We start from the raw sequence: 25,125 nt of genomic DNA on the forward strand, positions 1-25,125 counted from the left end.
GTTTTGAGTAAAAATAGAAATATGCATTATGTAGCTAAATGTCTTATTATTTATTTACATGGCCCTGAAAATGGTGCCGTGTGATTTACAGAAAGTAAGAAGAAAATGTCCTGCTCCAAAGAGCCTGCATTCCAAGTAACTCGGGCACAGAATACAGCATTAGAAAAATCTGTAAAATGGTGGAGTCCTGGACATGTCTGATTTTTTCGGTAACTATATACTATAGTTTATTAACACTATTTATAAGGTTAAAGATGCTTTTTTTTTTTGGAACACTTAGAATTTCTACATGTGTTTAAAGTAAAGAAAGACTCAAGTGGACATTGTTTTCGGGAAAATAAGCTATTTCAAATCTGTAGTCCCAAAAAAGATTTGCACAACTTTAAATTAAATTAAAATGGCTGTGCTTACACAACTCTGTTCTAGTGAGCTTTTAAAACCTGGCCCTACAGGATAAAGACAGAAAATCAAACTCATTTCCTTCATTCTTGCAGAAAAATTTAACGTCCTTGAAAAGAAAGGAGAAGGAAGGACTGCTTGCAAAATTTGGTTTTATTTTGTTTGTTTGTTTTTTATTTTTTAAGATGTGATAACCATTTAAGAGAGATCCAAAGGAAGCAATTGTGGAGACAGAGGGCCTAGTGTTTGCTGAGAGGAAGGAAGGAAGGAAGATAAAAAGTGCCGCCTGTACTTGGGGAAAAAGAAAGCCTTAAAAACATGAAATATAAAAGCTTTTTGGATGGGGGAGGGAAGGAAGGCCTGTCAATGTCTCTATACTGATTATATTGCTCTGTTCCTTTGTTTTCTGCGTAAGGTGGTTGCTCCTAGCCTCTAAAAAGCAAGAGTGTTTTCCAAGCATTTAAATAGTCTAGGTCTTAGATGGACCATCAAAAATTTGTAAAAGATGGTTGTAGTTACTTCCTGCCAGTGTGGAGAGGAAAAGAAAAGCCATGTCAGCAGACTGGGGCTGGCTCTAAATTCTACTGATTTCTTAGTCATTTTTAAAAAGTTGGACTTGCCTTTGAAAGTTCTTGGCAAGTGTCATTTGTTTCTATCCAAAACTTTCCAGTGCTTTTCCTGTGCTTCATGTTGGTGTTGAATGAAAGGAGAGATAGGAAAAAGAATGGGAAAAGATTGCTAATAGTAAGGTTTTAATATTTTCAGTTTTCTGTTTCTAATAATCATGTCATTGACAGTGTAAGCCTAGTGCTGTTTTGGAATTGCTGGCAGAATCTTTGGTGCTTGATGATTTTCTTACTCCTGTTTTTTTAAAGGGATTATATTTGCATAGGCTGTTCATCCACACTAATCGTTATTATTGAACTATTGACAATATTGTCATCTCTTCACAAAATAGATGCTGATGAAACAGCAGTTCTTGCTCCAAGGAGTTGACAGGCTAAATGTGAGACAGAAATCCAGGACTTAATTTATTGGGGGAACTGGAGAAAGATTCTATCTAGAAATACTTGGAGGGTGAGGGGAGCCCCAGGTTATAACTGGTATGAAGGCTGCTGAAAAAGTGACCTAATCTGGCTGTATAGATTTGGTTAGAAGAAGGAATTCCAGAGACGATTGGCCTCATAACAAAGATTTAAGAACAAATGGGAAGAAAGCATATGCAAATAAAAAGATGTAATAGAAGAGGTACAGACAGGGGCACAGGTGGGCAGATCCTTAAAGCAAAAAATCTTGACATAGCTAAGCAAAGGATAGAAAGCCATTGGGGAGAGAAGAGTAGTGTGATGAAAGCAGAGGGCAAAAGGTGTGCCTTTCCTAAACAGTAGAGAAACGTTTAAACTTTGGAATGCAGATTTTGGGGAGCCTTGGTTCCGACTCTTGAGCAGAATCTGTTTCTGTGAATTTTCATTCAATGCGATGCTTAAGGTTGCAAAGCTGTTTTGTTTTGAAGCCCCTCAGTTCATGTTCCTCTTAGGTCTGTGGTGGGATGGGACTGGGTTTTTTTTGTTTGTTTTGGTTTGTTTTTTTTTGTACTTTCTCTCATCTGAAAAATGAATCCTGTTTGGAAATTTGGGGGGGGGGGGTGAAGGAAAAAAGAAACGAGTCCAAGCTGCTTCATGTTGTGAAAAAGTCTTACTGTAGAATCATAAAAGCTGCACTTTTTCCACAGAATGGAAGTTCAGCTGGAAGCAGCTGAACTTTGAAGCTTGGCATGTAAATAGAGCTCTTTGAAGAGCACGTCCATGGCTGGAAAGAGGGGAGAGGGAAATAACCCTGGCTGGTTAACAAGCTTATGAGCATGTAAAAAGCCACTGTGAGCATGCTCATTGAAGTATCTGTTAAAACATTTAACAGAGATTTGCACAGTCTTGTCCTTGCTTGTGGTGATGTACATACACCTGAAAGTGGCCAGGGTGTCTAAGTGTAAATATGAAACTGAAAGGAGGTGGCAGTTTGAGTGTTTCTCTACATGGATGGGTGCGGGGGAGTAGCCATTGCAATTGAGACAAAGGTATTTTGAAATGTATTGCGTATCTGAGGGAGACGCAAGGAAGGCAAGAATGCTGAGGTTTGGCCTACATCTTTACTAGGATAACTTGTAGCTTTTGGTGAGATGGGATTTGTGATGAGTGCAGCCATGCCAACAGAAGACTTTAGCATAGTGTTTTGATCTCTTTAACTTATTTTGTCTTGAGATGGGGGAGGGAGGGCTTTTTTATTATAACAACGTGCGCATGAGGAGCCACTTGGCTGATAGTGTCCTGGATTTGCTATAAACTGAGCAATATTGGCAAGTAAAGGTCACTGTAATTCAAGGCTGTGTATAAAGCAGCAATGAAATTAAAGGGAAAAAAGCAATGTGAAAATTGCAGTTACAGATTTAAAATAGCAGTAAAATTCAAATCTTAAAAATTCTTCTAGAAATGATACTTTACATTTTAGTATGTTTATTGTACTTATAGTGTGCTTTTGACAAATAAAAACTTTATATTTCATATTTAAGGAAACAGAAGCTTAAGGTGCCCTACCTGAAATATTTACGTATTTCTTTGTTAAAAGCAACAATTAATATTAACAACAAGACTAGAAACAATTTTTTTTTCAGTTGTGCTTCTGCATTTCTTGGTACTTTTGTAGTTTTTCTTTCTTATGTGCAAGTCTTTCACTGAGTAATGATGACAGAAAACATAAGTAAAATGGCATATATACTGTGTAAACTCACAGACAGTGTCTCCTTTTGACTTTCTTGAAAAACTTCAAATTAATGTCCCCTTAAGAAAAAGCATACATAGAAATCTTATGAATGATATGGGCCGGTTAACATAAACTCCTTGCACTTTGGATTTTTGGACTATATTTTATAGCTAAATGACCTTGTGTCTCTGGTTGTCTTATTCTAAACATCGTGGAATGAAAGAGAACTGAGAGAATTCTTGGACCCCACTTCATCTTGGTCTGTTGCATTGTATTCATACTTTTGTTTTGCAATGCATATACTGACCTTTCTTTTAATTTCCTATCCAGTACAGGAATGTAGACAAGGTGCTGGTTATAAGAGAAACCTAAGAAAAAATTCCGAGTGTGTCATTTGTTCTGCTGTTACTGAGGGGTATGTAAAGCTGGGCTGCTCTTTCCCTCATTCTCTGCTAGCTAAAGCCATGAATTCTGAGACTAATCTTGTATGTGGATTTTCCATGCAGCTGAGTGGGGCTGCAGTGTTACTGGACCATCTGCACATTTGCTGATTGGTTTCTCAAGTAATAAAGGCCATGGATTATTAAAACCCATGCCCTTGTTGTTTTATTTCATTGATTTTTCTATAACTATGCAAAATTTCATTTCTCTCTTGTAGTAAAATGCTTTTGTAACTGGCTGAGAAATTAAAGCTGTAAATGGATGTTGAAGAGGATTAATCTTATGAAATCCAGTTGCTAACTCATTTTAGGAGATCTCTTGGATTATGGAAACTTAAGTGATCTTGCTGAATGGGATGATTTAAAGCAGTTCTCTTATGTTGTGGTTTGGCATACTATTTAAGAGCCTCAAGATGCTACTTGTGATTGACATAACAAAATGTAAATTATATGCTGTTTTACTAGGCTCTAATTTATCTGTCGTAAGGTTTGTGTACCAATAGTACTCAGCTCTTCTTACAGCAAAGTTTCTCTTTCATGTAATATCTACATAGGGAAATAAAATTACTCTTAATTGTATGCTTAAAAAATAAAATGGAATTGGGGCATGTCTGGCTACCACAGTAAATTAAATTTTGCTGCTTCACATTCTTTTTGTGCATTTACTTACTTTAAATTAACAATTGAAAAATTAAACGTTTGAATTTCTGATTGGGAAGAACACTCTCTTGCTGTTGGGTAATTGTCGGTGGACAACAAATTGAACGTGAGCCAGCAATGCACCCTTGGGGTGAAAAAGGCCAGCAGAATCCTGGGCTGCATTAGGCGCAGTTCTGCTGGCAGGTCAAAGGAGGTGATTGTTCCCCTCTGCTCAGCACTGGACACAGCACTCAGCCACATCTGGAATGCCGTGTCCAGTTTTGGGCTCCAGTACCAGAAAGACATGGACCTACTGGAGTGAGACCAGCAAAGGGCCATGAAGATGCTAAGGGACTGGAGCATCTTCATATGGGGAGAAGCTGAGGGAGCTCGGACTGTTTAGCCTGGAAAAGAGAAGGCTTGGGGGGATCTTATCAAGGTGTATAAAATATCTGATGGGAGAGTGTGAAAAAGATGGGGCCAGACTCCTCCCAATGGTACCCAGTGACAGGATGAGAGGCAATGGGCACAATTTGAAGCACAGGAAATTCTGAACATAAGAATAAACTTTTTCACTGTGAGGGTGGTCGAACACTGGAACAGGTTGCCCAGAGAGGTTGTGGAGTCTCTATCCTTTGAGATATTCAACGCCTGACTGAACAAGGCCCTTGGCAACCTGCTGTAGCTGACCCTGCTTGAACAGGGCATGTTGGACTAGATATCTCCAGAGGTCCCTTCCAACCTCAACTATTTGATGATTCTGTAATCACTGGAGAAATCTTAAAGAACGTAGTCCATTAAGATTTTAGACTTTAAACTTCCTGATGTAGTTAGTGCTGCAGGAAGTGAAATAATGATTCAAGATGAACCTGACGTTTGACTTAACAGTGAGAAACTGACATTGGCTCTTAGAAATTGTCCTGCAGTAAGAGCAGAAATGAGCAAGTTGAAATCTGAGGGCTTTACTTCTGTTTCCGTTGATTCTTGGGGGGAAACACTTTCCCTGAATACACTTCTTGTTTTACTTGTAATACAGCAAATTTGAGTGTTAACTTAGTTATACAAGTATTAGGCCCTGAGGTGTCTTTAGTACTCTGAGGCACGGGTATCGTATTACATGCAGAAATGTTTCTCAAGCTATTGGATTAATTCAGTTGATTATACCATTAAAAACTATCTTCTCCTAATGGTAGTTCTCAGCTGGCAGTGTCTGCCTTGATGGAAAAGTGTAGACAAACTGCAGGTGAGAGTGAAGCCCAGACACGTAAGCTCTATGGAACTGGTTTGGAAATGTGTGCTCCACATTTCTAGAAATGAGTTTTGACAATGCAGTCATAGAGGATGGAGACTGAGAAGGCAATGGCAGCCTTGAGTCTTGGGAACAAGGATCTTCTTGGAAACACAACACTGCTGATTCCCTCCAGTGAGACTTGACCACAAAACTGTTTATTCCAGTGCCAATGATACTGTGAAACTGATATGCCATTTTTACTTTATTTATTTATTTATTTATTTATTTATTTTGGAAGGTGGGGTGTCAGTAACAGTAGGTTGTGATAAATCCCAGAGTTGACCTTGGTGGAGGAGGCATAAAAAATTTTATTACTTGTTGCAGGACTTTTGGTGGCTCTGCTTTTTGTTGTTTTGTAGCAGCTAAAACGTTGTCACCCGTGTAACTTATTTAACCCTTTCCATAAACATGACCTCTCTCTCGAATGCCCTCATCTTTGTCCTTTAAAAAGAGAGAGTATACAGAAGTCAGCAAGGAAACAAAGGCCAATATGCTACTCTCCAATGACTTCAGTTGCCATTGTTGAGATGGGTAAAGCTCTTAAATTTGCTGACTGGTATATACCTGAAAAAAGTAGGTATTAATTTAAATAGTCCTTTTACTGCCTGCTTAGCATGGCATTGAATGGTTGCACCAAACATATTACCTGGACATTGGATGAAAGTGTACATTTAAAACAGTACAAATCAGTCAGGAGGAAAGGTTTTGTTTTATTTCAAAAAGAAATTAAAGCTTTCTTTTTAAGTAGGAAACACTTGAGGTTTTTGTCTTATAAGAGTCAGCTGTCAAAGGTAAAGCTGGTGCCATGTTTCTATTATAGTATGATGATAAAGGGTCCAACTCTGTAACCATACATAGATAAGATGAATGAAATTGGATTGCGATGTTTTCGTCAACCCTAGAAACAAATAACACGTTATCAGTAGATCTCAAAGTGCTGACTAATGTGTGTTAACATTTAATCAGTTTTGGAGTTGTATTTAAATAACAGCTGTTTATGTGTTGTTAATTATCCCGTCCTAAGCATGGCAAGGAACTGGTGAGAAATGCCACATAGTATAGTGCCTCTGCCGCTCTGAGCGAGAGGGAAGTGGTAGCAGTCAGCACAACTTGCACAGCTGGTTTCTCCAGCTATGCTGTGAGTGATGTTCTGTGATGTAAGCTAGTGATGTTCTGCTAGGTGTGTAACTGATGCTGAATCTGGGTGAAGACATCCATTTTACAGTATGAAGACAAGACAAGATGAAAAATTAGTCATTCCTACTCTTTGATACTTCTGTGCTGCTGAAGGGGCAGTTCTTTGTGAATGGAAATCTTGCTTTTTCTCTGAAAATGGAGTGCTGTCGTTTGTTCTCTGACTCTCTACAGGCTTAGTACTTTCCTATTTTCCCCGTGTATAATGTGAAAATTTTTGACTCTTTACTTAAATGCAAAGGACTCTGGAATAGAAGGGTGGAGTTGGAGGTGTACAGAGTCTGTCTTCAGGGATTGAAGTAATGGAGAATACAAGAATACACACAGCTATACTGGTATGGCCAGCAGAATTGGGGGCTGTGGTATGAGAAGGGACAATTAGGGAACATGGAGCTCCAAGTAAGAGATTTGGGAGGCAAAGGTTGGAAGCAACCCCTGAAGTAGGAGGATATGGAGGAGTATAGGGAACTTGCAGAGAAAACTGAGGGTTGCAAGGTACCCATGAAAAGCTAGGGAGTGCTTAGCCCCATAACGTTGTGTGCTCTGGTAGTTTTGCACCATGGTCTAGCTAGGCAAGACTGACTGTGGAGTAGATTAGTAAGAGGTAGGATTGTACTTCACTGTGGAGGAGAATTGTAGAAACCTGACTGAGTGGTTTGGTTGTTGTTGGGGGGGAGGAGGTGTCTTTTTTTTTTTTTTTTTTTTTTTTTTTTTTTTTTTTTGCTTTTTATGTAAAAACATGAGAAGCGTGCCCAGGTGGGGTCCTCTGCTGTTACTGTAAATTAGGAATACTCTAGATGAATGTCAGTTATGTAACTCCTCACCCTGAAACTCAGAAATGGAGAAGAAAAATTTCTGTGGCCTCAGTTCTTGGCTTCTGTGATCCTGTTCCTGAACAATAGGTGCAGTGAGAACTGGAGGGGTTTTTTGTTTTTGTTTTTAAGCTTAAGTTAATGGGACTGAATTCTTACCTGAGAACCTATTGGAGCTAGTGGCTGTACTCTGACTAAAACGAAGAAGCTTGGACTCAGCATGGTTGCATCACAGAGACTTCTGACTTGGCTAGACTGACAGTGAGATCTCAAATATATTCTGAGATATCTGCTGGAGTTGTTTTATAAACACGTGTGGTGCAGATACTTAGAAAACTTGGATTTCTACTCCTCATCCACATCCAATTCTAATCTCTTTCCCTTTACTCTGTTAGCTGGTTTAGTTTGACAGAACATGAGGGGAAAACATAAATGCCCAAGAACTGATTTTCCCTCCCCTTCCTTCCCACTTTGAAGAACACATTTTCTGTGTCATGTATTCTTAGAATGACTGTTGTCTTTTCAGAGAGCTAAAACTGTTTGAGTAAGCAGCTATTCAGCATCTTAACGCTTCATGATCTCTTGACTTGATGTCCAGATAATTAGACTTAACAAACAGATTAGGGTTTTTTTTGGATTACAGTTTTGCTGTCTAAGTGTTTGATCATATAGAGACTTGATTTGTTTCTTCAGAGAAATCGGCTATGCCACTTGGATAACCTTATAGAAGGGTGAGTGCCTCACTTTGCCTCTGTACACTTGAAAGATATATGAAGTGTGTGTGTGTGTATACATAAAATGTATATTATACACTTGAAATGCATAAGAAAATATATGGCAACCCAGCATATTATGTTATGTGTATGACACTTAAGCCTGAGATAATTGTGAACATTCTTTCTAAAACTGGAAACAATGGTAAAAAGCATAGTGCTTGAGCCCTTCCAGACCAGGGACATAGCAACCTTGTGACCTAGTGAAGGTCTGGTGATTAAACAGAAAATGTTGATTATGGGGAGCATTTGGCCCTTTGGGGGATTTTGCCACTGATTTACTATGATTTTATTTCTTCGTGTCGTAAGTTCCTCTATGAAGACCCGAAATGTTTCCCTGTGTCACTAAAGTTATTAGTTAAAAAACAGTAATATATTGCTATATATTGCTAGGGTAAATACAGTGACAAGTGTTCTAGAAAAGCCAAGAAGCAAAGCAAATACCGGGGGGAGACAATGCTGATAACTTCTTTGCTTCTGGTGGGTGGGGGTGAAACTGGTGGCTGCCAAAAATATGAGCTCAGAAAAGTAGCTTGATCTGCTCTGAGCCCACATCTGTATACACCTCCTCATCTCTACAGATGGCCAGGAGGCTGAAGAGAGAACACAGTTGTCTAAATTTGTGTAAGAGAAAAGAATCATGACTCCCACCTGAAGGCAAGTAAACCTCCTGTAATTGGGATATTTTCATCAAAGAATTTGGTTTAATTTTCAGCCTGAGCAAATTATGTAAAACCTGACACTGTTCTTGTTTGCTAAATAAATACTTTTTTTTTTCATACTTATATTGCTTTGTTTTGAAAGGTGGGTGGTTGGAACAGGACTCTTTATTCCTTTCATAACTACCCTGCTAAGGAATAAATTCGATTTAGAACTTTTCTTTGCGTGTTTATTCTGTAACTACATATCAATAGAATACTTTTCTATTTTTGATTTCACAGTACTTTACATTTTATAAAAGAGCAACTGTCACCGTCTAAATAGTAACAGTGCTATTTGAATCAATCATGATAAAAGGCACACAAAAAAAATTTCTTTCTTCTTTATGTTTCTTTTCTGCTATTATTAGTGTGGGAATAAGATTGTCAAATTTTGTAGGTCATTTCCCTACAGTCTGCCTTACATCTTTTGGGGGGGTTTAGTCATTTTCCTCTGTTTTACCATAAGATACAGGATATGGTTTAGAGCAGGTAGCTGGGAGTCAGCATTGTATAAGCAGTGAAATCTTGACCAAAAATCTGTTTTTGTGGATGTGGCGTCATGTAATAGAACAAAATAGGAACAGTTTACAAAGTGCATTTTTGGCACTTCTCTGATTAACTTTGATTGCAGACAGTGATTGATACTTAAGATTTACCTGTGCTTTAGACTGTGCTTCTGGATCTCTGATTATACAGTCATTCTGAATGATCTGAAGTTCAGCTGTATATATTGCTGTCCCACCCCACCCCACCCCCCTTCCCCAGAAGGATCTGAAGCTGGAGTCTTCCTGCCCCTTTCAGAAACAAATGAGTAAAGTTAAGTTGTTTAACTTCTTGCTATGGGTCAGGACCCTGAGCTTCATGCCAAGTTTCAGCATGAAACAAAGTAAGACTGCAGAGCCAGGGAAAAAACCCTTAAAAAGACAGTTTGTAATGAACCACTGATAAAGCTACAACTGTTGAACTACTGTGACTTATTCATGCAGGTCCTTAAGAGGGAAATGAGATATGGCCTGCCTTAAACAGTATGCAATAAGTTACAGTTCTTAGCTTAAAAATGTATCAAGTGTGTAAATGCGATATTTTATGCTCCTTAATATGGATTCCACATTAGTGTTAGAATAGCTTTATGTTTCAAATGGATCTGCTTTTTCTGTGTAGCTGGATAGTGGCATGCCTCCGTTTTGGTTCCTGTTGAGAAGCTTGCTTCCAAGTGTGCTTTTAGTAATGCAACATAAGCATAGTGTCAGTGTCATAACAGCATTCCGCTTTCAGTGAGAAGCTGCAGCGGCACCGTACAAAGGTGCAGTTGGTCTTTCTGTAAAGGATGATGTCAGTCATCCTTGCAACAGCATGTCCACAGAACTTCTTGTGATGACTGCAGAGTTCCATGAAATTTTGGAGGGAAACAAGCAGACTGGAAGAATATCAAGGGTGAGGAGGTTTCAGAAGAGTTTGTAAAGAAAAGGACAGATACAGAGTTAAGCTAAGCTGATTTGGGTCAATGAGTTGCCCGTAGGCAGAGAAAGTCCAGGTGAACATGTCAAAAGTTCCTTCAGTATTTTGACTACTCCTCTATTGGTGTTTTTGCAGTTAATGCAGTGTTTGAATATCCTTGTAGTAATGCTTCTGTAGTTGCTGTAGAAACTGTTGGCTTAGGCTGTCTCCTTGTAGTTCTCCTTCCTAAGAACTGCTTAAGGAGAGTTCATCTGGGCACAGGACATAGTGATACATGTATTGTTTTCTTTCACACTGCAATCTGTAATCTTTATTTTCATATAAACCCCTTGGCTAGCTTCTTCCTCCCGCCTCTCTCCCCATTCATAAATGTTTGATCTATGTGTGGTGTTCACAATGAAGGAGTATTCTTTTGCCAGAAGAATAAAGAGTTGCTTTTTGTTTGCACTGGGCACTACAGAATGTCAAGAGCTGACTGGCTTTACTGCCAGTTTAAGCAGGTGCAACTTGTTTCAAAAAGTTCCCTTTACCCCCATCACACCACACAGGAGCAAGTCTCATGCACAATACATAGAAGATTGAATTTTGGCTGAGAACTGAGGAGTACAGGGATTTGCTGTACTTCCCCTGTCTCTCCTTTTCCTTGCTGTTTCCATTTCTTTTCCTCTTGTGTTAAGAATGTTTGGAATATCTCCTGGACAGACTTTTTGTGTGTGTGCAGCATTTGTTTGGGGAGATTGGATAGTAATTGGATAGCGTGCTTGCACAAAAAATAGTAGTAGGTTTTCTTCATAGATCAGAATCTTGAAACCGATCAGAAAACTGGCAGCCTTCGTACAGTACTGTGAAAGGACTCTGTAGTGTTCACTTACAGAATTGTGTAGATAGAAGGTTGTTGATGTGGGAAAGACAGGAAAAAAAGTGCATTTAGCTACTTCTGTGGAGAAAGAAAAAATCTCTTCCAAGTTTGTCATGAAGTTGCAAAAGCCTACTGCCCTCTAACCTCCCATTCTTTATGTATGAGGAAGAGGGAAGAGGAGGAGCAGGCAAAACTCATGCAGGGCTGGTTGATATGGCCTGTGCTGTGCTTCCACATTGCGGTGCTGCAATCTGCAGTCTGCAGTAGCACAAAACTGTTTGGCTTTCTTCTTGCCAGTCTCACTGTAGCTGTTCAGCATGGCAGCACAAGAACAACTTGCAGATACTCCAGCACTGAAGTGATGAAACAGGGTAGTTCTAAAGACTACCATGGCGGGGAAGAGGAGAGTAGCCAGTAGCTCTTACCTCTGCATTCTCTGCTGTACAGAAGACAAAATTTCTTGCCCAGAGAGCCCAGTGTGGAGAATGCATGGAGTCCAAGGAAAGCAATAGCTTTTTGTTGCATGTGTGCATTTGCTTTTCTTTTGCTTGTTTCTTAGGAGCATAAGAGAGGATGGTTTTAGAAGGAGGAAAGAGTAGCATAATAAAGAGGAATGAAAAGCAACATTTTGGCAGAGTTGGGCTTATTGTAGGGATTACAGAAAAGGACCTGGGTCGCTGCTCGACCATCATGTTGATACACATGTAGTCTACTTGTCATTAGAAGTAAGATTGAATTAACCATACTGAATGAACTCACAGAAATGAGGAACTGCTATTAGCCAGCTGGAACTTAGTGTGGAGGAGATGGAAGAGATACTGCTTGAGGTGTGTGAATTAGATACAGGTAGGGGAAGTGATGACATATGCCCTCCTGGTCATCTGGGAGTTTCTTTTTCAATTTGTAAGAGATAATGATTCAGGGTGTCCATCCTTTTTTTTCCTGAGATGGCCACCTAACACCTGGTGTAATGGCTAAAGTCTTTTTTTGGAGAGAAGTGTGAACTCTTCTATCATTCATGGCCTGATCCTCTGCCATATAGAGCTTTAGAAACACCAGGTGGCAAAGGCAACTACCTGCTCCCTTAGCAGCATGTTCTGCAGTGGCCATATGCCACTGCAATCTAGGATCTGCACTGGTCTTTTGGCCTTTCATTTGTTGATGCATGTAGTTCATTATATGAGTTTTTGACTGCCCTGCATTTTTTGATTCTTGGGTGCTTCAGGGTGGACCAGCTATCTCTTTCTGTCCTCGGGTTGGTAGCAGTGGTCTGAAACAATGGCCTGGAATTCTGAGAATGTGTCAAGACTTGTCCCTTTGCACATGCCTGTGGCCAAAGGCTTTTAGGACTCCAAATTCTTTGAGGTCTAAATTAGTATCATGATTTTGGTAATGTGAAGAATTAGTTTCTCTACATATGCATTGTCTGCAGTCAGCGGTTTGTATGTACCTACATTTTTTCCAGTCCCTAAAAATAAGCAAGAAACAAAATCATGGTGATGGAGTAAACACCAACACTGTGTACTCTATTCTGTGTCTCAGAAATGCACTTCATTTTTTTACATCTTTGCACTGAAATTTGGACCTGCTGCTCACCTTCTCGATGTGATGAAGGGTTTGGGATGAGATGCAGAGTGTGATGGAATAAGGTCAGCAGCGGCTGTTCAGTGATCACATGTTAAAGGGGGGCTCTTTTTCCCCTTAGAAATAGCAGAAAGCAAAACTTACTTCTTTTTAAAGTTCTCTGCATGGCCAAGGTTTTGTGCCATGTTGCCATGTTGACTTCAACAAATCAGTGACTTTTGATATTGAAGTTTTACTGCTTGTTCTCAGATGGTATGATGGTAGCAGCTAAACTGGTCTCATTAGCAATGTTGGGAGCTTCAGTACGCAGTGTTGGGTACTTTTTCAAGTACCACTACTGTTGAGTTTACATGGGGACTTTCATGCATGAAGTGCTTTTGCAGGAAAAGAGGAATCGGGGATGTTGTTGTTTTTAAAGGGGAAGGGGCAGGGGCTGGAGTCCTGGAGATGATTAGGTTGTTTGGAGGAACCTCTGCAGCATCACTCTGTTTTCACAAATCAAAGAGGAGGCAGAAGTATCTCTCTTTTGTGTTGTTGAAAGATTGAACTAGAGGGCACCGTTTTGAATGGCTTGAGGCTATAAAATGATTAGGAAGGCTATCCCTTCCCCCTCCTGCCTCTCCCCTCCCCCCCCCCCAAAAAAAAAAGAGGAGAGACTAATTGGAAATAATGCTTATGCTGACTTTGGAGATCTTGTTTTATACTGTAAGTAGGTGAACTTTGGCTTACCTTTCAGATCAGGCTTTGTACTTCTATATTGCATATCACAAGCAGTTCTTAACCCTAACCACGATGGTGTTGCTGGAGCTCGTGGGCTAGTCCTCTGTATGTTGTGCTTGCCCTTAGTGTAGGAATGGAACTTACTCTCTTCTGAGAAATTTTGAAATGTTCTCATGAGAACATTATGTGGCCTTTGTTTTTTTTTTCACTTCACCTCTAGTAATGGACACTTGAATATATGCCTTTTACCATCGTTAGAGGCAGGGTTGGATCGTCCCTGAAGCACCTTATGAGTTGTTGATTGGAAGGCTGTAGAATGTCTTTGTCAAATTATGCATTTTTGTGCCTGCATGTTTTAGCAAGACTCGAACATCTAACCCCAGACTACCTTGCAGGACTCTAACTTGTCGCATCTACCCTGTGTGCTTTGCCTTTCTTTCAGGGCTTTATAGGCATGTAAAGTGGATTTCCTCTAGAGGAGAATCTGCATGTACTGTGAGGCAGAACTTTCTTTCACCAAGTGTGATGAAGTTGCCTACGCTCCTGATAGAAAAATCCATTTTAGTTCATGCAACTATAACGTCGAGTATGGTCTGTCTAGAGCATTCACTTTCAAAAGTTTTAATTTTAATGTTGCTTTATAGTAAAAGGTAATTTGCTAATCTTTGTCTATTATGCAGTTTTACATTTCTGAATAAATAGGATAGTCAAAACTTTTTTTTAAGGAACCATTGTGGTGTATGATATATTCTTGAAAAAAAATATTTATTTCTTCTGGATTTGACTGATATTTAATAAGCTATTTCTAACACATACCTCTCTACCCATTGAGTAGTTGGTGGTTTTGTATCTTTGTAACTATGGGGTTTTGAATGTGTAAAACAAATTGGGTACATGTATGTGACCTTATTGCTTTACGATTCTAGAAGCAGACAATTATCCAACTCTTATACCATTTATCTTGCTTTACCTTTTGCTTTACCTCTTGCATGCTGAATTTTCAGCATTTTCATTTTTATGAATCCTTTTAAGGAAAATAACTACTAAATGTTTGGTGAAACCAACCACAGTCTTATGGGAGATAAGTGTTTCCCTTTGTGACCAATGGCAAACATGCTTGCAATTTCATTCTGGAACATAGCCTGCACATTAGTTGTCAAAACTAATGGCTCGCTGTGTATTTGGAACTGTTTTTTAGGTAACCCATGGTGCCTGAATACAGTGCCCTTTGAGAAATCACCTGTTTTCTATTATGTCTGACTAGTCTCAGTTTGTTTTTTTGATCTTTAAATGAGCTCCACATAACGGAGAGGGGAGGACAGGGCCTTCTTATCAAGGAAGACTACATTTAAGAGTGGTGCTGTGAGCATAAGAATCTCCTTTTTCTTCCCACATATCCACTGGGATATGGAACTACTTTATTGGAAGTACCAGTCCCAGGTGGTATTGGCATGTCACCCATTGCTACTTTGAATGTAATTTGGCATCAAAAATACTTTGCTCTGCCGGGCTGTTCTGAAGAAAAATTGCAAGGGTTGAATGTTTCCATCTATTGAAAGACAATTGCCTGTCAGTGCATCAACTTCACATGTGCTTTGCTACGTAACAAAAAACTGGCAAAATCATGACAAAAGGAGCAGTTGCTTCTTTCCTTCTTTCCCCCAGCAGTGGTGCTAGAAAAGAAATTTGGAGAGCCAGCAAAGGTAGTGATCAATAGCACACAACTTTTTAGAAGTTTATCCTGTAACACAAAAATTCTACCAGAGACTACAAATTGCTAACAGACCTGAGCAGCAGGCATGACATACTGGTAGGTTGTTATGACTGACTTTGAAGTTATTCTTGGAAAGCTTATGCAGTGAAGCCCTAAATGTGTGTCATTGATTACAAGAAGCAGCATTTATAACATATAAACTGAAAATTTGAACCGATTTTTCTGTGGCATTGGTCAAGTCACTTAAGTCTTTTGGGACTGGGGTCTTTTCTAAATGCAAACCATGTAAAATTTGCATCTACCTCAGGAATGAGAGATGTAATGTTTCTGAAGGGTTGCAAAATTCTTGAATGTGTATAGCTTTGTTCAGATGGCAGTTCTTTGCTCTCTAGAAAAGCACATTGAAGTTTGATACTGCAATCAAAATGGAGGTTACTAAGTAGTATGTTCTGGTCCCTGCTGTTAAGTCCAACCTGAAAATTATTATCTCCCAGAGGTTAGCAATGGAGCATTGAGTAGTACTGTCTGTTTACCGGCAGATGGAGGAGTTGATTTCTTTGGTTTGTAACCTCTGAGCGGTTTCATTCAACTTACTGTTTGTGGTATTGCAAGAAACCTTTTGAGTGGCTGCAGAGGCAGCGCTAGTGAACTTGCACAGATTGCCAGTCGCTTCCACAAAACAGCTTGGTGACGCATGCTTTGTTAAGTATCTAGTTGCAGTATTTAAGAGCAAGTTCAAAGAGTCTAGAAATGTCATATATTCTGCCCATGGTAAATGGAAAATATTTACCACAACTACTTTGAAAATGAGCTGGCCTGGTGAATTAATGTAGTTATGTAAATAGTCTTATTCAGAAAACTATGCTGATCCTCCTATGGAGATAATTTTGATTCCTTTACTAGCTTTTAATTTTCATGATGATATTCCAAGAAGAAAAACCACTGTACTTAAGTTTTGTTCTCAGCACAGAGATAAGTGGAATGTCTCTGTCCCTTGTCTGAAACCATGTGTTGAAAGACATGATTTTTTCCTAACAGTTTTGCAGAGTAATAGGACACAATATGATTTGGATTACAGAAGGCACATGCTGGGTCAGTTTACAACCTGCCAAGTTATAATTTACAGTTTCTAAAAAATTTAAAGCAAACACTGAGTGCCTGCAGACATCATCATTCTAAATTTAACTTGCAGATTTTGTCTCAGTAAAACATGGAACTGTCTGTTAGCATTTGTCCTTGGAATTCCAGGGATTAAATTTTCTTGTGTTAGGGTTCTACTCTGGTGGTTCTGGCATTCTGTTCCTGGTCCTGCAGTGTATGAGTTGCAAATGCTTCAGAGGAAAACTCTAAATGAAAAAGTGTTAGCTAAGTTTAATTATTTTCTTTTTTTTTCTCTTAAAACAAAAAGTCTTTGGAAAAATGTTCTTTCTCCTTGTTATTATTTTCTTTACTGTGTTCCAGGAATTAATTAAGATGAACTAACTTTTAAAAATGGTTCCAGTGGACTTCTGAATGCCCTGTTGCATTTAAGTGTAGGACTTTCCAAATATTACTGGGAAGGCCGAATCGCCAATATAGTGATTTTTGTTTCTGCAATGAAGGTGACATGCAAAGTGCACAAAAAAACTCATACAACAGTTGAAGCAAGTGCCACTGCAATGCACAAAACATCCTGTACTTTTTTTTTTTTTTAAGTATGTGGATGTTTTGTTTCTCATTACACAAAAAGTTTCTAATTTTTTAGAGTTGAATCTTATTGGAACTGTGGAATAAGCTAGACTGACAGTGTTAGAAGTTGACATTCTTTTGCTGCTAAACAAAGTACATTTTAGGCATTAAAAACCAAGTGGGTTTTTTTGGGGGGGAGGGGGAGGTTGTTTTTTTTGTTTGTGTGTGTGTGTGTGCTCTCAAGAAGAGAGTTCAGTGTCCATGTCCTTTTGGTTCTTGTTCTCTTTTCTCTGGTATCCTGTATTAATGATGGTGTTGTGCCATGGGCATGAATTTATATTGATGGCTGAGCAGATCATTTAACACATGAAGACTCTCATCTAGGTTTGTCATAACTTCTCACTGAGGGATGAAAGACTTCATACCATATTGCCCAGCCTAGGAGGATACTCTGAATTTACCAAGTAGCTGCTTTTTTATTCTGGTTTTGAACCTCCCTTCAGTGTCCTGATCTGTTCACTCTCCCACTTTAATGTGTTATGCGCTTTCCAGGTGCACCTTCTTTAAATAAAGAAATAAATAATTCCTTCTCATTTGCTTTGAGGAACAGCAGGTTCCCTGTTATCAGGGGAAACCGAAGTGGCTAGACACAAAATGTAGTTAATGGCCCAAAGTAAACAAACTTGGATTGTTTTTCTCCAGTCTTTCCCTTGATAGTAATTTCAAGCGTTACTTTTAGCAGCTGTAGTGTATGGGGGGAGCTTTGGCAGAAAAGTGAAATTTTTGTCTTTGTTGCTGTAAATTGATCTCTGCAGAGCTGAGAGCATTTTGAATGCTGCTATTGATTGTACGAAGTCCATTTCCCTCAAAAATGAGTATGCGCCCTCTTTTAGGCTGGAGTTGCAACAGCTTGCTATCATGTTGTTCTGCTCCCTAACCTGGATGTCATCTTATTATTATGTCATCTTATTTTTGCAAACTCACTAAAACTGCTCATTACTGTACCTTGCGGGAAGCCTTTTGCCTCCAAGATACTGGTGTTGATCCACAGCCTTATATTTTGCTGGTCGGAGATGGGTTGCTTAATGTTGACAGGGAGAACAAGGTATGATGTTGATTTACTTGATCTAAAGGCAACAGTGGTGGGTGGCAAAGATTGAGGGAGCCTTCTATTAACAAATAAAGAACAAAAAGTGTTTCATGCTCTTCTCAGTAAAGTTGTATACTAGAGATGACATGATTTTCCATAAAAAGAGAATGAAGAAATTCATAGCTCTGTATGTAATTTAAGGAGACTAAAGTGAAAAAGCTTTGTCCATGTTCTTAAAATGACATCTGGGTAGGATTGGCAGACTTTATTGACAGTTCCTTGCTTTCTGTTTTTGGGGTTTTTTTTAATTATTATTATTCAAAAGGTAAAAGTAGATTGAATGTAACTTCTTAAGTTCAAGGTCATCTAATTAGAACAGTCGTATTTTCCAAAGACATTAGAGAATATAGTGCTATAGTCACCTAAACATGTTAAAAATAAAAAAGGCTGTGAAATTCAGTGCTCATCTTGGGCAGTTTCTAAGGATGAGACTGACAGATAACTTATACTATGAAATTAATCTTGCAAACTAGCCTGTGGTCTTCAATCTAAGCATTGCCACCATTGGCCCTTGCAAAAGTCATCTTTTTCCCTTTTACATAGATGAACTGTGCTGTACTAACTGGAGAGAGGAGTAATAGATGAATTCTATGTCTGAAGTCACTCAGCAGATCTGATAGTGCTTGCATGCAGGTTAGATATGCTGAGGCAAGAAGATGCAGGACTAAGCCAATTTAAAATATTTTTAAAACTGTCACGGGTATTCAGCAAACTGGAACAGTTTTTTTATATTAGTTTGTAGATCTCCAAGTTTGTTTGCATTTTTTTCCCTCCTCTTAGCCACGCTAGGACTTGTTACTGCAAAGCCTTGTTCATTCCATACATTAGCAACTGAGGTCCACTATTTAAGACTGATAATTCCTTAGCTCTGCTGTCTGTCATACCGGTGTGGCATAGGTTTTTTTACTTTCACTATGGACATTGTTGTTGCCTTTCATGCCTAAATAGACTAAAGCAAACTTGATAGGGTTCTCGTGCATTTGAAGTAGATAATCACATTCTGAGGTTGAAAATAGATGACAGTCAGGATAGTCTTTCCTGGAGAGACATCGCCCTTGCTTTCTGTTGTAGGGGTTCTTGCACTGGTCTCTGAATCAAATTTGGTAGCTTCTGCCTAGCAGGTGGTATTTTTTTTTTGTTCTGTTTGCTCCAAATCCTTCCATTACTAACACTGATTCTTTGGCTTTGAATACTGTTTTTGAAAGATGTACTCTTTAGAAACAGTGATATTTAAAAAAAGAAAAAGAAAAAAAAGAAAAAAACCCTTCCTTTTCCCCTCTTTTTGTGTGAATGACATCAAATTAACCTCAAGTCAGTCCTATGAAAGAAATGAATTAACATCTTGTAGGTGTGTCAAAGGGAGGAGACTGGGAGTAGTGCAGTAGCTACCGGGAGCAGACAGGATTCTGCTCCTCTGGGCTGATGAGATTGTATGGGTTGTATCTGCAGCATTGCGAAGGAAGAGTATTTCAAAAAGAGGAGGTTTCTGTTTCTGAAGCAGCCCAGGATCATAGTTGCAGTGTTTCCGTTTTAGACACTTCTGTGACATTATCTGTTGAGATACTGAGCTTCAGACTTATAATCTAAGACACAATAGAACACTGAGACAAGGCAGAATAATAGAGAAACAAACTGAAAATGACTGGGTTGGATGGATGAAAGATGGCAAGAGATGAGGAAAGGAGCTGAAACAAGCTAAATGTGAAGGGGAAGAATGTGAAGGTAAGAATAGGCGAAGAACAAAAGGTAATCTTGATTTGGAATGAAGGGCCTTACTATTCCTGCCTTACCTGAGTGAGTGCAAACACGCAGATAAGGCAGCTTTTTATGGTTAGCTTGCATTAAGAAGTTTCCTCCTTGGAAAAGGATGTTCTTGGGGAGCAAAGCATATTTTTACTTTGGAAAGTCAGTGGTGAGAATGAATGAAATTTTAAAAAGTAGGAGTACACATCTCTAAAGCTTTCAGCAAGTTGCTGATTAGTCCTGTGACTGATGTGCTTTTTCGCCGAGCAAGTATTCCATTACAGAGGAAATTCACTTTTGAACACACTGAAAGGAATGTCTTGCTGTTGAGTGACTGAAAAAATTCTTCATGGCAATGCTACTAAGATCAAGTAAGAATTTATGTGACTCCAGATCTCCAGGTCCTCTTTTCAAAGACTTGGGCATATGTTTTGGTACAGATGTATTCATAGAGGCAGACTTTGTTTTTCTGTCATCTCTGTCAATGTTTTTAAAAGATATACTGAAGTTTTGGTCTTTTCCTTCTTCAGGTTGGTGACATGTTTTATGTCCTGCCCCCCCCACCCCATGATAGCTCGTCAACCTCAACTGACTTTCTTTGAAGCTCTTGACCCAGTCTTCTAAAGGAGATGGGGCTTTGAAGAAGTGTCCTCTGCAAATACAACCCACCATAAGATTTCAAACTTTAAAAATCTTACTCCTTTCGCAGTGGTTTTGCATTGCTTCTTTCTTTAGAATACTTTACAGTACATTAACATATTCAGTAGGGGAAGGGGCATCCACCTCCTATTCCCAAACCTTTGTTCTGACTTTTTCTGTCTTTATTGCCTGTTACTTTCAGGTGATCCTTCTCCTTTAGAAATCAGTCTAGCTTATTTCCTCTAGTACATTTGTTCGATCATACCTTGGTATTTTTCTAAACATTGCAAGCAAAGGGTCTGCTACCCTGTTCTTTGGTGCACTGCTCCTTAGCTGAAGAAGTGCATTTCTTTTTCTTCCTATAAATTTACTTCTGTTGTGCAAAATTTCCTTCTTTTCATAGTGTTTACCTTCAAGTCCTTAAGACTGCTTTTTTACCCTGCTGAGATTTAATCCTGCTTCAGCTCACCTGTTTTAATAACCTTTTTATATTTTTCTTATATCATGCTTCATGTTCATTGACAATGTCAATGTCAATCAGGGAGATGCTACTATAAGGACACTGTTCTATCCTGCAACATGATGTTCCTGATCTGTTCATGCTGCCCAGAAACTACAATTATGTTTTCTGTTGGATCACACTCCAGCCAAACTAATATTTTCACTTGTAGGAAACTTTCACCTGAGTGTCTTCTAGTTTCACATATACAAACAGGATTATTTCTGTAATTTTCTTGCATTTTGTACAGTGGGAGGTGAATAACTGGGAAAAGAAACAAGTTCTGAACAGCACTTCTCATCTGTGAGCGCAAGTTGTTGCTGCCCTCTCCACTTTGTTGTTCCTCGCAGAATCTCTTCTGGAATTACTCCCTCAGAGGCTTGTTCCCAGGAACAGGATTTTTGTTTTGTTTTTAATTTCAATTTACACAAGTAGCTTTTTGTATTCCCCTCCCCCCCATTATAGGCATTGCCTCTCCCTTCTGTGGCTTTATTAATGTTTTATATCCCCTTTTCTAGGTCATCCAGAGTAATGAAAGTAATTTGAAAATTCATATGTAAGTATTCCTGTCAATGATCATGGAATCTTACCCTGGACTGACATTATCTAAGTTGTGTGTGTTGCAGTATCTGTGTTTAGGTTAGGAGAATAGAAGAATTCTGACTCTGGTTTCTTACTATTTATTTACATGTCTTAGAATGGATACTTCTGTGATTCATATCTAGACTTAATTCATTGTTATCCTGAAGCTTAGTCTCCTGTTTGCTCAGAGTAAAACATGTCTGAATAAACTTGTTCTATGCACACAGCTTCTAAGAGCCATCAAGCCAGCATTGTCCGTAGGATAGAGAGTGCTCGTCTGGAGGATGCTCAGAAGACAAAGGGGACTCGGTGTACTTAACCAAAAGCTTCCCAAAACTTAGAGAAGCTTTTAGTAACCTAGAGCCTTTGGCAAGATGTTCTTTGACAAAGTATCTGGTTATACAGGAAGTTTTTTAAAAAAAAAAAAAAAAAAAAGTGTTCAGTAGCCATAATGGAACTAAAACATCTTCAAGTCTGATGGAGGACGTGTACTGGCTAAGAGCACAAGAGCTCTTTGCACAATCCTCGCAGGTAGTGGTCTCGTCTTCCAAATCCTTTTAAATCTTATCTCCCTCTAAAAAAATAAAATAAAATAAAAGTCACTGAGGCAGCAAGACTGACATACTCAGAAATGCATTTAAGTGAAATTTAAGTGAAGGCTCATGAATGTTTAAACTGACTGAAAGGCAAAAGTGCACAGTAGCCAGTGTGGTTTAGCAATATTAAAAATGCCAGCTTCTTTAAATGTTGTCATCAGGAGCATCAAGGAAAAAATCTTAGAGGAGAAACAGTTGCTTAAATTTTTCTATTAAGGGTCACTGGGACTTCAATCACAACAGCATTTGTTTTTAAAAATTTTTAATCCTTTGAAATTTAAGCTTCATTTAAACTTTATAAAAACGTGAATCCCAAGTCTGTCTTAGTGCATTTATACTGTATTATTTGCAGGAAAAGAACTATTAAACCTGTTTTATTTACAGCACAGAGCTATAGCATGCATGTTACTTTTTTCTTGCATCTTACTAATCGCTGAGGTATGTATTAGCTTGAGAGGGAGAATAGGAGAGAGCTAGTAGAGCATATATGTTTTGCTGTTGGATGGTTTTACTGGTAGTTCTAAAGAATTGATATGATTGGGAATACCGAACAGTCTAATCAAATAAGGCTTTTGTGAAAACTCACAGCTCTATATACTTCCTACAGTAAGAAACTTGTAATTAGTATCATTAGTGCTTGAAAGCTTCTGTGGATTTCGGTGGGATTTGGCTTGAGGAAGCAGTCCCTAGCACTGATTACATTTAACAACCAAAAAACCCCTTGATCTGTTATGCTACGTTTGGCGTTTGTCTTCTAGCCATGCCAGCTGCTGCTGACCTATACCTCAAGCTATTCGTAGCACTGCTTCTGCTCAGCAGAACATTTTTGATTGGATGCAAATGGAAAGCTAATGCAGAAACTGTTCAGCATCTTTTGCAGTCTTATTAATTAGAGAGGCAGTGATTGTATTCTAAGCTAACTGTATGTTAACATGTGTGTCAGATGCAGGTAGTTGGTAGACTGCAGTTTAGGTCAACCTGCAGTCTGTGGCACATGAATCATAGCAGGAAAGAAACTGGGACACTGCAGCTATTTGAGGTATCTTGAAGGTTGCTAGGGAAGGAATGTCCTTGTTCTTAACCTCTTCAATATTGTGGCTGCTTCCCACTATGTTTCTGGAGCAAGTAAAGCCTCACAGGTAAGGAAATGGACACAAATGATATGGAAATGGTAAGTGCCTAGGAATTCGAAGGTGTATAAAGACTTAAGTGTTGGGATGCAAGTACAGAACAAGACTTGCGCAGTAAGAAGCCCAGCATGGCAGGAAGCTGCACTGTGTGGTTGAGGATGTAGAACTGTGATTCTGTTTTGGAGAATGTGATTTCATAGATCCAGCATTTTCCTTAAACCTGTTCTGTCAGTGAAAAATGATATTGCCGATAGTGAGTGTCATTTCAGTGTAATATAATCCTTTTTCTTAATTTACTTAATTCTTCCACTGTAAATGCTGTAGCTGTGTTACAGATTTCAGATCATTTTGAATGTTGATGTTGAATTATGGCTGCTTCACAAACAGGTGTGTACTCTTAAATGGCTTCAGGTTTCCTTTGTAGTTAGGATGCTGGAAGTTAGAAGTCAGTTTAATATTTCACAGATGCATTCAGAATCTAGTAGTGGTTTCTGTCTAGTCACGAGACAAACAATATATCTTGCCATTAATTGTTTATGTACTATTTATTATTTTATGTACTATCTAATCTGTGATTTTTGAAGATCATAATGAGACAGGACACCTGCCAAAATGATGTTCTTTTAATTTTTTTTTTTGTTTCTGTAGTGCTCAGTTTTACAGGCAATTCTGTTTTGGATGTTTCTGACTGGTTAAACAGGAGGTGCATTAAAATATATTAATGCTCATTTATCAACTTGCTATTTAAGTGTCAGCAGCCAGTTCTGAGTTCTTTGCTGCACTTGGTCTGTTTCAGTGTCAAATGTGGACATCCATACCAAGAGATGAATGGATTTTCGAAACGATTTTATTGGAGAGCCTTTGTAGCACTGACTGTAGCTGATGTGCTGGGTATTGTGCAGGTGCCAGAAAATGTAAGGCTATGTAAAAATGTGAGAGAGATGTATAAAAAAATACCTTGAGGGTTATCTGATGTTCTACTCTAATGACCATTTTGCGAGTTTGGTAGGTATCTTCCTGTCCTCAGTAGTGAAGAACAGTTTAAATCCTAGAGGAGGAGGATATATATTCCCTCAGAAACTATTATTCTTTGGTGTACATTATAATTTGATATCTGCAGTTATTCCTTCTAAGGTTTATGTCTTTCTGTGATTCGATGGTGTGACTCATCAGAACATAGCTTTGGTCTCTCTTCAAATGATTATGTACATTCACACCGTATGTCTGTGTTTGCCTATTTGTTTGAAGACTCAGATGCTTTTTTTTAAACCTTCCTAGTAGGTAGTTGTGGTCTCCCCTTAGACTGTCTTTTCTTTACTCTCTTTCCTTAGGCTCTTCCCATGAGATAAAAATATGAAGTATGCTCTGCACATTGCTGTTTCCTTTCACCTTAATCAATTGATCTAGATTTAATTCCTTATTTGGTTTTGATTCTTTAACTTCTTTGGTACCTTTACCAGTATGATTTGATTTTTTTTTTTTTTTTCTCTCTCTGTTTTTTATTCCTTGCTATGCCACCGGGAGGAATCCATGTGTGGTCACCCATTTTCGGTTGCATATGCTCTGTTGCAGCCTTGCAACCATGGTTCCCCAAATTTAGTTTCTATCTGTGACCTCCTTGTGACAGCTGAATTCTCTCTAGGAGCCCATTCAATAGATTCCTCCACAGCCTGGCCTAAACACCGACAGGGCTGCTGCTTTCCTTATACTGTGGCATAATCAAAGCTCTAGACCGTGGAAGATGACTTTGGTGGTTCCTCCATTCTAGTGATCATGA

At 38.8% G+C, this 25,125-nt stretch overlaps 1 protein-coding gene across 7 annotated transcripts in view; it reads left to right on the forward strand.

Annotated features, from left to right (window-relative positions):
• STRBP (spermatid perinuclear RNA binding protein) overlaps positions 1-25,125 on the forward strand; it is a 73,978-nt gene that overhangs the window by 1,900 nt on the left and 46,953 nt on the right. Inside the window, exon 1 of one of the 7 annotated variants that reach the window (XM_013956571.2) lies at positions 171-209. The exons of the other annotated variants lie outside the window; for them this stretch is intronic. The gene's annotated coding sequence lies outside the window, so the exon portion shown is untranslated. Of the gene's footprint in view, positions 1-170; positions 210-25,125 lie in introns of those variants that run through there. 7 annotated transcript variants of the gene reach the window in all.

The sequence above is a fragment of the Apteryx mantelli genome, chromosome 21 (assembly GCF_036417845.1).
Source record: "Apteryx mantelli isolate bAptMan1 chromosome 21, bAptMan1.hap1, whole genome shotgun sequence".
NCBI classification, from domain to species: Eukaryota; Metazoa; Chordata; class Aves; order Apterygiformes; family Apterygidae; genus Apteryx; species Apteryx mantelli.